The sequence below is a fragment of the Ailuropoda melanoleuca genome, chromosome 1 (genome assembly GCF_002007445.2).
Source record: "Ailuropoda melanoleuca isolate Jingjing chromosome 1, ASM200744v2, whole genome shotgun sequence".
NCBI lineage: Eukaryota > Metazoa > Chordata > Mammalia > Carnivora > Ursidae > Ailuropoda > Ailuropoda melanoleuca.
Genome location: NC_048218.1, coordinates 158,644,029 through 158,658,299, shown reverse-complemented (window position 1 = coordinate 158,658,299; position 14,271 = coordinate 158,644,029). Strand labels below are relative to the sequence as shown.

Here is a 14,271-nt window from a genome sequence, read left to right as displayed (position 1 = left end):
TAAGCCTACCAACTTCCCTTTATATTCAACCAAAGCAGCCAAATTTCCATCCATTTGCAGTTTGCAGGCTTTATTCAAATGATACATACTGAACTGAATGATAGGTAGGCTAGGAAAATTTTGGACTTAAAAATAATTTGTTTTCATTAAAAAGTAACCATATGCTCATTTGCTCACGTTCTCATTGCTTTAATGTATAGTGTTTTGTTTTTCAAATCAGGTTGGCCAAAGTTAGGCAGTTTCATGAAAATTCAAATATTCTTGAAATATGCAAATGTTAATTGCAACTATGAGGATCAAATTGCTAAAAATAAAACAAACCATCAAATCACCATTTAAAAGGCTCTTTGTCTAAGTAGACAGTTGTAAAAATTGCTTTTGGGGAAAAGCAGTCAGTTTAAAGTTGCTATTAAGGACACACCAAGAATGATTTGTTACTTGGCAGGTCAAAAGAAATCAGAAGACGTAGTTTCTTAGTTTTGAGCTGGAATTTGAAACCTAGATATATTTTCTGCTTTTCTTTCTTTTTGTTTTTATTCTTGAATAGCCTCAGAGCAAACTATCCATAGACTGAGATTTTATATCTTCAAGTTCAACTCTGTTAAGGTGTTCGCTTTTGTTTCTCCATGGGAACAAACATGTTGCCATGGAAACCGGGTAGTACAAAATATAGATAGTACAGAAAGCTTCATAGAAAAAAATCAAGCTCATAATACGAAGTTAACTACTTAATGCAAGTACTGTCTGGGCTCTCTAACACCTAACATATTACGACATTCAAAACTAACAACTTGATCATGTGGTTTATCAGATGTTGGAACAATAAAACATAAGGAAACTATACTGTTTTCTCATTAGGAAAAATGTAAAGGTTTACATTTCATTAAAAAAGAGAAACCACCAAAAAGATTAATTCTGGTGGTTATTTGCATTGAATAAAAAAGATGCCTTCAATATTTCCTTTATGCAATGAGTGCTGTTTATACACTGACATTGTCTTATCCCATATACTACACCTACTGTGTGGTGTGCTGGGCCTCAGGTCAAGGCAAGAGAAGGAAGAAAGAAAAAGGGAGCTGGGATCAAGCTTCTAAAGTGAGTGAGTTACCAGTATTTCCAGTTACAGTATCTGAAAGTAAGGGGTGGGCGCCCCTGAGCCAGGAGTGATTTACAAGGGGTTGGAATAGGGTTAGGGGAGGATATGGCAATAGGAATTCCTGGCAGTGCTACTGTTTTTGCTCCAGGTAAGGGAAGGAAAGACCTCATTCAGTTGGAAGCAGAGCTCCAGCCTGTTCTGGGAACAGGGTGTGAGGGGCCGGCCCAGATTCTAGTCAGGGGGAAGGGCCCCTGTTAAACCAGTGGTTGTTTAGCTTAGGACACCAGTTACAACCCCAGGAGTGGAGGATGTCTTTAAGGACAGGCATCCAGCAGTGAAGACTGGGCAACAGAATTGTTGGGGGGGAGAGTGGCTGCAGTTTGCTGGGTATGTGAATGCATAGAACACTCCTTTCTGGATTCTGGGCCCAGGAATGCATGGTTAAATTCAGGTTCCAGTTAATGATTGTGGATAGAGCTCTTAATATGTTGCTTGGCTGCATTAGAATTGACTCCAAGCCTGGGTAGAGAATTGACTGAATGGTTTTAGGCAACTGGCTGATGCTGATACAGGTAGCAATTGAAAACAAAAAAGAAACTTGATATGCCAAAAATCAACCCACAATAGGAATTCTACACTTACTGTTTAATGTCAGTACAACTGTATGAAGGAAGAGGCATTTGTAATTCATCAGCAAAAGAAGGATGCTCACACAGGCCCCTCATTTAGTTTTATGTTTTCAGTAATATGTTATCCCAGCAAATACTGCATGTTACCTTTAAGCAAGAAAAATGTCTGATGTGACCCCAAACCCCTTTAATACAGTAACAAAATGAACTTCAGTAAAAGAGTTAACAGTATTTAAAAAAAGTGCCTGGATGCCATCTCCTTACCTTGTGATTTTCGGAATTCTGCAGCGGCTGTTTGGCAGAAGCTCAAAGCTACTGCAGGGAATCAGTTTGAGCTGCATTGTGGTTCATGAAGTCTCAGATCAATGGACTGGCAACCCTCAGCCGTCTGAAATAATGTGGCCATGCTGTGTGTGTCTCGTTGCACTTTGGGGTTCTGGTTCATTTAATTTTATGGAATAAAATAGGCTTCTATGGAAAGTAGCATTTTCACCTTTAAGAAGCAGATAACAAAACTAATTTTGAAGTAAAAACCCAGTGTCTCCTACAGCCTGCATGTAAATTCCCCATGCTGTAGTTATAGAAGTGCTATTACTACTCTAAAACAAAAGATATGAGAAGTAATAGGCAATTGTTACTTTAAAAGGAAGTAGACATCCAAAAGAGGAAGATGTGAGGTTAAAGGAAACAATGGAATCAAAAATGATACTGACAAAGCTAAGAAAGAAGGAAAATAAACTAATAAAGATTTTTAAATTATTTTTAAACTGTAAAATGTGCAATGTTGATGTCCCTCTTAGGGTTTATAAGTTGAGACAAAAACTAAAGCAAAATGTTAGATCTTCTCCACGTGGCGCTGTTCACACTAGTCAGATAACTTGGTTCCCTTTTTCTGTGTACACAGTTATTTAAATTTAAAGATTGCTCTCACAAAAATACCACCACAGTGGTGGTTGGGTATCTATGTGACAAGGTATTGTTTAGTTATTTCATATGTAATACCAGTGCAGCAATCAGACAAAACATTGTTTAATCATTTTATTTTATTAACCTTGTGTAAAAAAAGTTTGCTATGTTGAATACAGGAGACGCTGTACAGTACTGATTTGGGCACTTGGAGTACAAAAACAAGCCTAACATGGAAGGTAAGAGGGATGGTTCTGTATTTAGAACATAGAGAATCAGAAGCAGAAGCAGAGATGGAGTGCTGTCGAAGATAAACAAAGGCAGACACTAGTTAAAGGGGTGAAGACAGATTTTTAATCAGTTATAACTGTTGCAGTCGGGAAAAGAGTCCAGTGTGTGTTGAACTCAACTCCAATTTCTACTCGGGTGATGGGGTGTTTTAAAGGGGGAATTAGGGGGCGCCTGGGTGGCATAGCGGTTAAGCGTCTGCCTTCGGCTCAGGGCGTGATCCCGGTGTTATGGGATCGAGCCCCACATCAGACTCCTCCGCTAGGAGCCTGCTTCTTCCTCTCCCACTCCCCCTGCTTGTGTTCCCTCTCTCGCTGGCTGTCTCTATCTCTGTCAAATAAATAAATAAAAATCTTTTAAAAATTTAAAAAAATTTAAAAAAATTTTTAAAAAGGGGGGGAATGAGGCAGTAGGGAAAGGAGCCAGCAAGGGCTCACTAGAAATTTTCAGGGAAGTAAAAAGGAAATTACAAAGAGTGGGAAGGAAGCATTTGGTACATGTGAAATCCATCTGAGTTTGCTAACTGGCGCTTATCAAAGTTAGGCTCCTACTCTCCCAAAGAGACTAGGAGACAGGCACCCTATCTTCACGTGTTGGCTGGAACAAACAGTGAGTTATTTTGGCTGCTATGAGTTTTCTTAGACAGGTACTCTAAGGGGGCTGGGGTCATCCTGGGATGCAGCCTTGAGCTGTTAGAAACTGTATTGTACTTACTTAAGTCTTTATTGGGTGAAACATAGTTAAGAAGAGGACTCAGAGGAACCTGACTAGAGTTTGGTCAAGGAAGAATCCTTGTCAATGCTAAGGAGAAATGTGCCTGGGACGTCTCTCAAGACTTGACATCTGAAACTCTTGAAGGAGGCATAAGAGTATTCCCAGAAGACACAATGGGGAAATTCATGGAGCCAAATATAGTGAGAGTATGTGGCTTGTGTGGTGCCAGAAAGTGAGGTTGAAAGGTATTCAGGAATGACGTCATACCAGGCTATTGAGTTTGGATTTTATTCCATAGTCCAGTGCTTCCCAAAGTGTGGGGTGACCCTTTGTTTGTACAAGGATGCAGCATTAAATCATAATTAAATCACCACACAATGAAAAAATAACTTTCTTTTCAATTATTTTTTAATCCCTCTAATTAACTTTAAGGAGAATGTCTTAGGGTGATACTAATCTGTGTGTTAAATTTTAACACAGAAGTCCTTTTAACAAAGAAGGAGTAGATTTATGCTAAAATTCAATGACATTTTAGGATTTTCATTTAATTTTCAAAAATATATTTCTTTTTTAGTATCTGGTGGTTTTAGTAGCTTTTAGTAACTAGCAGTTTTTAATGAATGATGTGATTTCCTTTTAAACACATTTAAGTTAAAAGAATGCTATTTATTTATTTTAAAGATTTAATTGATTTGAGAGATAGAGCATTAGTGGGGGGGGGTAGAAGGGGAGGGAGAGAGAGAAAATCTCGAGCACACTGTGCTGAGCATGGAGCCTGCCACAGAGCTGGATCTCATGACCCTGAGAATATGACCTGAGCCGAAACCAAGAGTCAGATTCTTAACTAACTGAGCCACCCAGATGCCCCAAGAATGCTAAGTCTATGTAGAGACAAATATTAAACATAGCAGCAGTAGGAAGAATCAAGATGAATCCCTTGCTTTTGGGTTACTCAAGAGGGGAGTGGTGGTGTTGTTAATGGAAATAGGAGTTGCAGGAAAATAGCCAGAGCAAAGCAAAGGAAAATAAAAACTGAGAGTAAGTGCCTCGCCTATTATTACTGAATGTCCAACAAAGTTTATTTAGACCTGTTCTCTTCCAGTATCCCATTACTTTAAGGTCATATCCAACACACCTTCACATTCTCTAGTATACAGCCAATAAAAATGAGCCTTAAAAACAGCTGTATTTGTAAAGCCTGCCTTCTCACTGCTTTGTTTCACCTACAATGTGCTCAGATTACTTTTTCTTCTGCCAGGCATTAACTCGAGGTTATATCTTTTGGTTCCTGCTATACTTTGGTCTTGGCCTTAACATCAAGATTTTCTTTGGTCTTTATTTTACTGTTTTCACCTCTGAGCACCTCTGGAATACTATATCCATCCAAGCTTGTCTTAGATTCTGGCATCAGCACTCTCCCAGTAAAAGGTTGTCTTATATATGTACCATCTCCCTCACAGGATGATCCCTCCCTCTTGCGTGGGGGCTTAGAATTGGGACTCTGTGATACAGCTGTGTCGTGCATTAAGGTATCCAAGGTCTAGAATGCCAAAGTTTTCTTCATCTTTGGATATCACACATGTACTATTTTCCTTTTTTGGAGTAGTTTAGGGCAAAATCTCTCTTTTGGAGCAAGACCTCAAGCTTTTTTTTCTTCCTTTTGAAATGGATTTCTTTTCCTTTTGAGTTTCTCTTTGAGGCATGCATCTGAAGCTATTCTCTTTATCTTCTGAGATGCTGTGTTTTATCATATCAAAAATATATACTATGTACTAGGTACATAGTACACATCCTTGATGGCTTGTCCCTACTGAATGCCCATGGTGAGGGTAGTCTGCCTTTAAATCAATAGACTCTTTCCAATTGAGTGTTAGGATAGACTTAAGTATTTAAGTGAAAAATTAGCACCATCAGATTTTCAATTCATTGGACATTATTTGTAATCATATAAAATACTTCATGGTTTCTCATGATTTTTCAACATTTTTGGAAAATTTTGTTATATTTGGAGATACAGTAATACATGCACATTTTTAAATAAGTACAGTTTTAAAATTTCCTATGTAACTTACAGGTATAATTAAACCCAATAGTTTAATTTCTCCTGACAATCTATTTTTCCATTATAGGCTTCCTTTTACTGATTTTTACATAAGTACCCAAGAATTAAAGGCCTGCAAATGATTAGACTTATAAAAACACAAATGCTTACTTCCTATAACATATATTTAAAAAATTTGTCTTGGAATACTTTATGTTAACTTTAACACTTCCAGTTTTTAAAACAGATGAGTCATTTCCTCTGTCTGGGGCATGACTATGAGTGGTAAAAGTCTGGGTAAATATGTTAAGGTCTCAGACATTTGTTAGAGTACAGGATCCAAGTTTAGTTTTGAATTTCATCTTGACTTTGATATCAGGTAACAATGTTATTCAGATAAAGCAATGAAGGAATGATGGATTAGTAGGTAAAAATTTAACTCTTTCTCCTGTAACTATCTCTAGTAGAAACAGGTGATATCCTAAGCCTGTGTTTCTGAAATTCTCTTCCATGGGGTTGTAATGAACCTAAATTCTTACTAAGGCACATCCTCTTTGCTTAATCTTTGGTCAATTTTGGTCAATAGGATAAGATTTAAGTTGAAGAGTGATGTCGTAGCTATAACAAAAAGGATGTTAAAGAAAACTTACACATTTATTCTAATCTTTAACAAAGCATTTTAGCAGAATAAATGTGGACTTCAACTATCCTACTTAATAGCTATTGAGACCTTCAGAAAGTTATTTGGTCTCTTTCAGCTTCAGGATTCTCATCTGGAAAAAGAGGAATTATAATAACTTCTTTACTTATTTATCATGAAGAATCAATTAAAAAGTTTGTTGAATGTGGTAATATTTGTAAAATGCCTCAGATGTCACCTGGCATATAGGTGGGTTTTTTTCACCCCAAGTTCCCTATTTTATCCCCCTTTTCTTCCTTGGAAAGGGAGAAAGTGTTTTTCTTCTTAATGTCATCCATTTCTTGATGGAAGATGGTAATGTGTTAAAATCTAAGATGAGTGATAGGTAGTAATAGAAAATGACGGATAATGGCAAATACTAAACAGATTATGATATGGGTAAAATATCAGACCCTGTTAGGTAAGATTGTCTTCTGCATTCATATGTATTACACACGTGATAAGATAGAGCACCTTTCAGCTGCTTTAACTGCTTTGGAAAGTTCTTTATAAGTTCTTAGATGAGGTGAGTTTTTGCAGGTGTGGTACTGGCCTTAATATCAAGAGGGGTTCATAAATCATGTGTGATGTAAAGATAAGATTCTATACAATAGAGTAGAGGGCAGAATTAAGAGATAGGAGGGATGAGAATAGGAACAAAGTAGAGGCAACAGAAGATGGAATAAAGCTGTCCTATGAAGAACATTATTTTTCTCATGAACTACTGAAGTTAGTAGACTCACAGAATGCTCGTGAGTTTTTGTAGATAGCAGAAAAGTAAAAAAGTAGGCCCTAATAGGATAATAATAACTATTACAGGGAGAATTTGGAGCATCGAATGGTTTAGATGAGAGTCATTTAGGTCTCTGTGTGAGAATCTCTAGTGACAGTTGCTTTATACATGATCACGTGACATTTTACCAATCAATACATAAGGTATTATGGTTTATGTTACTGTATGTATGACACTCTCTGATGTAATATCCTTACTCAAATTATTTTTAAATAGAAATACGAAGTTCTTAATTTTTTTAGTAAATATATTTTCCATATAGAAAGCAAAGTTCTCTAATGGAGTTCTAACTCCAAGTTACGATATTGGTGAAATTATACTCTCCTACATGACAACAAGCAGAGCTAGTAATGGACATCCCTCCATTGTTCCTAGTTACCAACACTTTAATAATGTTTATTCTTTGCTGTATTCATGAAAAGTCTTTTATACACTGACAAAAGACTTTTTTAAGACTTACATATATACCTGTAAAGACAGAGATATTCAAATGACCAACAAGGTGATCAAATGGAAAGGAAAAAAATAGTGGAATGAGAAAAAGCTGTTGCAAAGGGTGATTTTTGGAAGAAAGAAAGGAATGATTGACTTTCAATGCCATAGCCAATTGTATTTTACTTGTTTATGTATATGTCATTGAAGATATTTGAATAATTTTTAAAGGAATGTGCATTTTCATATAATATTTAAATCAATCAAAAGAATGTGAGAAGTGTTGGATTCTACTCTGAATTTTAACAGATCCTTGTAGCAGACACAATTTTTATACATAAAGATAATATAGAAAATAGGCAATATAGAAAATTATACATATCCGTTCATCTGTTGATGGGCATCTTGGCTCCTTCCACAGTTTGGCTATTGTGGACAATGCTGCTATGAACCTTGGGGTGCATATGGCCCTTCTCTTCACTACGTCTGTATCTTTGGGGTAAATGCCCAGTAGTGTAATTGCTGGGTCATAGGGTAGCTCTATTTTTAACTTTTTGAGGGAGCTCCCACCATTTTCCAAAGTGGCTGTAGCAACTTGCATTCCCACCAACACTGTAAGAGGGTTCCCCTTTCTCCACATCCTCTCCAACATTTGTTGTTTCTTGCCTTGTCAATTTTTGCCATTCTAACTGGTGTAAGGTGGTATCTCAATGTGGTTTTGATTCGGATTTCCCTGATGGCTTATGATGTTGAACACTTTTTCATGTGTCCGTTAGCCATTTGTATGTCTTCATTGGAAAAGTGTCTATTCATATCTTCTGCCCATTTTTAAATTTGATTATTTGTTTCTTGGGTATTGAGTTTGAGAAGTTCTTTATGGATAAAGAAGATGTGGTCCATATATACAATGGAATATTACTCAGCCATCAGAAAGAATGATCACCCAACATTTGCATCAACATGGATGGGACTGGAGGAGATTATGCTAAGTGAAATAAGTCAAGCAGAGAAAGACAATTATCGTATGGTTTCACTCATTGGTGGAACATAAGGAATAACAGGGAGACAGGTAGCAGAAGGAAGGGAAAAATGAAGGGGGGGTAAACAGAGGGGGAAATGAACCACGAGAGACTATGGACTCTGGGAAACAAACTGAGGGTTTTAGAGAGGAGGAGGGTGGGGGATGGGCTAGACCAATTATGGGTGTTAAGGAGGGCACGTAGTGCATGGAGCCTTGGGTGATACGCAAACAATGAATCATGGAACACTACATCAAAAACTAATGATGTACTGTATGGTGACTAACATATCATAATTAAAAAAAAGATAATTAAAAATAAAGTTAATCTAGAAAGCATGTGCTTTCTTTTTCACTGCCACTGACTAGCTCAAGTGAGGTGCTTCTGGGCTTCTGTTACAGTGTCTTCGTGGTCTCTCCGTCTCTAATATTTCTCTCCTCTAATTTAATCTCTGTGACTCTGTGAAGGATGTTTATAAAGTTACATATTTCATTGCTGTTAAGATGAAAACAAAACCACCTTACAAGATTTATCATTCATCAGTCTCCTTTGTTTATCCACACAGACATATTTGCAGTTCATCACATGTGTACTATGGATGCTGTCTCATCTTTGGGTTTTGTGTAAGCCATCTGAACCTTTCTTCCCCATCTCCCTGTCACTTGCCCCTTCATTCTTTTTTTTAGTCCCAGTATACAGTTCCTTTCTTTTGGGAAATCTCTTCAAGCCCTCAAGAGAGCTAATAATAATAATAGCTACTCATTTCAAGAGAGTTAATGATAGCTACTCATTATTGAGCATTATAGAGGGACTGGAGATGTCTTCATTGAGAAGGTAACATCCAAGTTGAGTGCTGAGGGACTGAAAGGTCAGGCTGATGAAGAATAGAAGGATGTTTCAGACAGGAGAAATGATCTCAGTTAATATGAAAAGGAGACGTAAAGGGACAAGGGGAGTCAAAGATGCAAGCGATAGTTTGGTAAAATGTAGGATGGTGGGGCAGAGAGTGCGGCGAGGTTGTTGAGAATTAAGAATACCAGCTTATAAATGGGCGATGGGTATTAAGGAGGGCACTTGTGAGGAGCACTGGGTGTTATATGTAAGTGATGAATCACTAAATTTTACTCCTGAAGCCAATATTACAGTATATGTTAACTAACTAGAATTTAAATAAAAACTTAAAAAAAAAAAAGAATGCCAGATTGTGATGGGTGTAAACAGGTTTTGATGTCTAACCAAGACGTTTCAACTTATATAGTCCATGGACTTTTATTGATAGAATTTTAAATTTGCATCATGAGGCAACATGATCAGACACATTTTGGAAAGATTTTTCTGCCAGAAGTTGGGGGAAGGGGTTTAAGAAAAGGCTGAGAATGGTAGCTGGGAGACAAGTTTTTGAGTAGACACAAATGAAAGAACCCGCACATCTGGAGAGAAATAAAATACTCTTAAAAGTGAAATAACCCTTGGCAGCATAGGAAATAATTATGAAAAATACAGGTAATAAATGCTCTTAGGATTTCAAGAAATGTATTTTTTTTTCCTTTAAGCTTTGAGAGGAATTCATTGAAGGGGATATTAGATGATGACAGCATATTGGTTGGGGTTGTGACTGGAAACCAAATTCAACTCAAATGATTCAGATAAAGAGACATTGATGCAATAGTTCTTAACCTTGGCTGTACATTGGAAACACTTGGGGAGCTTTAAAAAATACTGATGCCTGTATCCTGTCCTTAGAGGTTCTGTTTTAGTTGGTCTGGTTTGTGGCCTGGCCATTGGGATTTTTCAGAGCTTCCCAAAGCTGATTTTAAGATGCAGCCTGAGTTGACAACCACTGCCTTAATGAAAGGACTGCTTTCAGAAGTGTGGGCAGTGCTAAGAAATAAAGGATGGTAAGATATCAGATACCAGTAACAGGGGAAATTTTACCACACTTATGGCCAAGGAACAAAGGAGACAATAGTGAGACCTAGTGAGAGCTGGACACGTGGAAAAGGGATCATTTAACCAGGGCTTCAGCTACTTTCAGACACAGTGCTAGAGAAGGGTGTATACATACACAAACATATTTCTTTTTCTTGCTGTATATAAATATATACAGAAAGAGGTTTATTTTAAGGGATCAGTTCATGTGATTATGGAGACCAGCAAGTCCAAATTCTGCAGGATGGGTCTGCAGGCTGGAGACCCAGATAAAGCCTCTGCTGCATTTCAAGTCTGAAGGCTGTCCGCTGGCAAAACTACCTTTTATTTGGGGGGAGGGCAGTGTTTTGCTCTACTCAGGCCTTCAGTTATTGACATTATGGAGAACAGTCTGTTTTACTTGAAGTCCACCAATTTAAATGTTAATCTCATGTAAAAATTATCTCAGGGTGCCTGGGTGGCTCAGTTGGTTAAGCATCTGCCTTTGGCTCAGGTCACGATTCCAGGGTGCTGGGATCAAGCCCCCCCATCAGGCTCCCTGCTCAGTGGTGAATCTGCTTCTCCCTCTCCCTCTGCCCCTCTCCCCTCCACTCATGTGCATGTACTCTCTCTTTCAAATAACTAAATAATATCTGTACAAAAATTAAAAATCATCTCACAGAAATATCCAGAATAATGTTTAATCACATACCTGAGCACTGTGGCCCAGAAAAGTTGACACATAAAATTAACCATCACATTAGAGGGATTGGAGAAGTAGTTCAACTTCTTTTCTCTTTCCTTCCTTTTGGCCAAACAGTCTCTCAAGGAACAGAGAGAAGAATGGACAATGGCTGTGAAGGAGAAAATGGGAGATGTCCTGCATAAACCATCTACTCACTTATCATAGCTTTCACCATTATTCTGGAAATGCTTTTTTTTTTATTGTTAGGATTCCAGTTTGGTTAGTTGGAGCAATATTATGACATATTTGAGTTTGGTTTTTTTAAAAAACTATACTAATGTTCTAGTCATTTCTAAAATGATATTCTAATAAAATTTTCTGAAATGGTTTCTTTTTAGACTAGAATAACATAAGGAGACTCCTGTCACAAACATAAATGTGTGTGTGTGTTTTAAATAAAAAAATGGAATGTTTCATGACTTTGTATGTCATTCTTGCCGAAGGGCCTTACCAATCTCTCTATCGTTCCGATTTTTGTATATGTGCGGCTGAAGTGAACGCATAAATGTGATTTTTTTTATTAGCCAATAAGAGCAGTACTGAAATTCATTCTCAGTTAAAAGGAGATACTGTCTTCTTAGATTTTATATTAGGTGGTATCAGTATTTGTTTTCAGATTTGTTTGTTTTTTAGATTTAAAAGAAGTTTTATTGTGTATCATGTATTTTGAATAATCAGAAGGAAAAGAGGTATGGGTATAAAATATAAAGATTTAAAGGGTATTTGCTATGCAATCTAGATGGTAATTATAATAATTCATATGAGAAATGTCTGAATAAGTAGCCATAGAAATGGAAAAGACAGCTTTAAGTCCTGTGATGTTTAGTCTAGCAGCCTCACCTGTTTCTTGCTTGTGTGGTATAACATACTACATAAATAAATGGAGAAATAGTAGGTTGATATTGATGTATCTGCAGCACATTGAAGTGGAGATATTTGTGGGGCAAAGGAAAAATCTTGTTTGAAACTTGGAAGAGTGCTGTGGGGTTGATGTGTATCAACTGAGCAGTCATTGTATATTGAGAGAAATAATGGCAATAGAGAGGCTGTTTTAGAAAGGAGGAGTGTACAAAGGAGAGCAGGCATGGATGGAGCTCTGGGAACAACTAATATTTAAGAGATACATAGAGATCTAAACAAGGAATACTCAGATATATAAGACAAAAACTCGAAGAGAGTCAAGAAACCCAAGCAAATAGAGGATTTCAAAGATGAGATAGTCTCAAGTGATTAGGAAAACAATGTAAACTTTAGTGAGAATAATTTCAGTAGTTGGGATAGAAGCAGCAGGCTGAAGAAAGAATGTGAAATGAGGGACTGAAGATAGTGAAAGCTAATAATTCTTTTGAGAAATGTGGCTGTGAGTAAAAGGAGAAGGAAGTGGAGCAGCAGCTAGAGATGGTGAATGGAATTTTCTTTCTCCCCCCACCCCTTCTTCCTTTCTTTCCCTTTCCCATTTTCTTTCCCTCCATGTTCTCTTATCTTTTTGTTTCAATGAGACAAAAGTGTTAGGATAATGGTTTGCAGGCAAAGTTTAAGATTCTGAATTTAAGATTCTTGAGATTGACTAGACTCATGGTATGACTTTGGAATTACAACGTGGAAGTTGAATGGAGGCAAAGATCTTTGGAATAGAGAAGGTCAGTTAACTAGCTCAGATGTAGAGTAAGATGTTGGATAGTTAAGGATGAAGACTGTGGGTCAGATGACAATGCTCTCATTAAATGTTGGGGAATGGTCTAAAGATTAGAAGATGAGAGCAGCAGGTTCAGGTAAATGATGTCAAGCCAGAAACCATAAGCTTAAAAGAAGAGGCTTTTTGAATGAAAATAAATGTGCAGGGGCGCCTGGGTGGCACAGCGGTTAAGCGTCTGCCTTCAGCTCAGGGCGTGATCCCGGCGTTATGGGATCGAGCCCCACATCAGGCTCCTCCGCTATGAGCCTGCTTCTTCCTCTCCCACTCCCCCTGCTTGTGTTCCCTCTCTCGCTGGCTGTCTCTATCTCTGTCAAATAAATAAATAAAATCTTTAAAAAAAAAAGAAAAAAAAAAAGAAAAGAAATGTGCAATAAGCAGGAAGTGGCAGTAGGAAGCCAGGAGGATGCCATCCCTGCCTCCAGGGCTGAGATGTTCATGTTGACTTGTGGGAGAATGTGCAGCCTATACTAGAGAAGTCAACATGAGAAGAATTGACTTTCCATCAAAGTTATGTTTCTGCTAAAAAAGAGCATACAGGGCATGCCCTGTGAGAGGTTAAGGATTTAAAGATGTAAAGAATTTGGATTTGGTTGGTTGTTTTGAGAATGGAGGATTCCAAAGACCCCTGACATCAGAAGCAGAAGAAGAACCATTTGGAAGGAAAGGAGCAGAGGGAAGATGGGACACTAGTACTAATGAGCGTGATCTATAGTGACTAGGTGCTTAGTGACATGAGAATCTGTGGGTTAACCAGAAGTGACAGAGAGGATGCCATGTAATTCGTGGAAATTTGGTCTTTAATAATTTTCGTAGTGGCACAGACCCAAGTTTTCAGGAATCTGATTTCATAGATATCCTGTTCCCTACTGGTACTGAGCTGAAGCATCCTGCCAGAAAGCCATGGTGACTGTTAAGGCCTCCTGTTGCTTCTTACCCCCTAGTATGTGCCAGATAGGTCTAGGCTTCAGGAAGAATGAATAGTTATTATAGTTAGTGGCAGTCAGTAGTAAATATGACTAAATGTGGTGATTCCATTTTGCCCACTTCTCCCTCCGTGGGACCTATAGGAATCTGAGAGATGCTTATGAGAAATCTGTGGTTGATCAATGGGATTGTTGAGGAATGCTTATTTCCATCTCTTTCTCCACAGTAGTTAGCTGAAATTCCCCAGTAGCCTCATAACACAGAGTTAGTTCCTTTCAGTTCTAAGAGGGAAGAAGTAGGGATTTTCCAGAGGGAAAGGAGAATCCCCTGTTGCAGTCCCAGTATTGTTCATGATCATAAAAAAAAAAGGGGACAAAATTCCTCAGGTCAGAGTGAATTTT

General features: G+C 37.8%; 1 non-coding gene across 1 annotated transcript; it reads right to left on the bottom strand.

Annotated features, from left to right (window-relative positions):
• Positions 1 to 11,647: 11,647 nt before the first annotated feature.
• On the bottom strand, positions 11,648 to 11,749 carry LOC117795513. The gene has a single exon (XR_004619569.1). It is a non-coding gene; the product is annotated as a U6 spliceosomal RNA (small nuclear RNA).
• Positions 11,750 to 14,271: the final 2,522 nt, after the last annotated feature.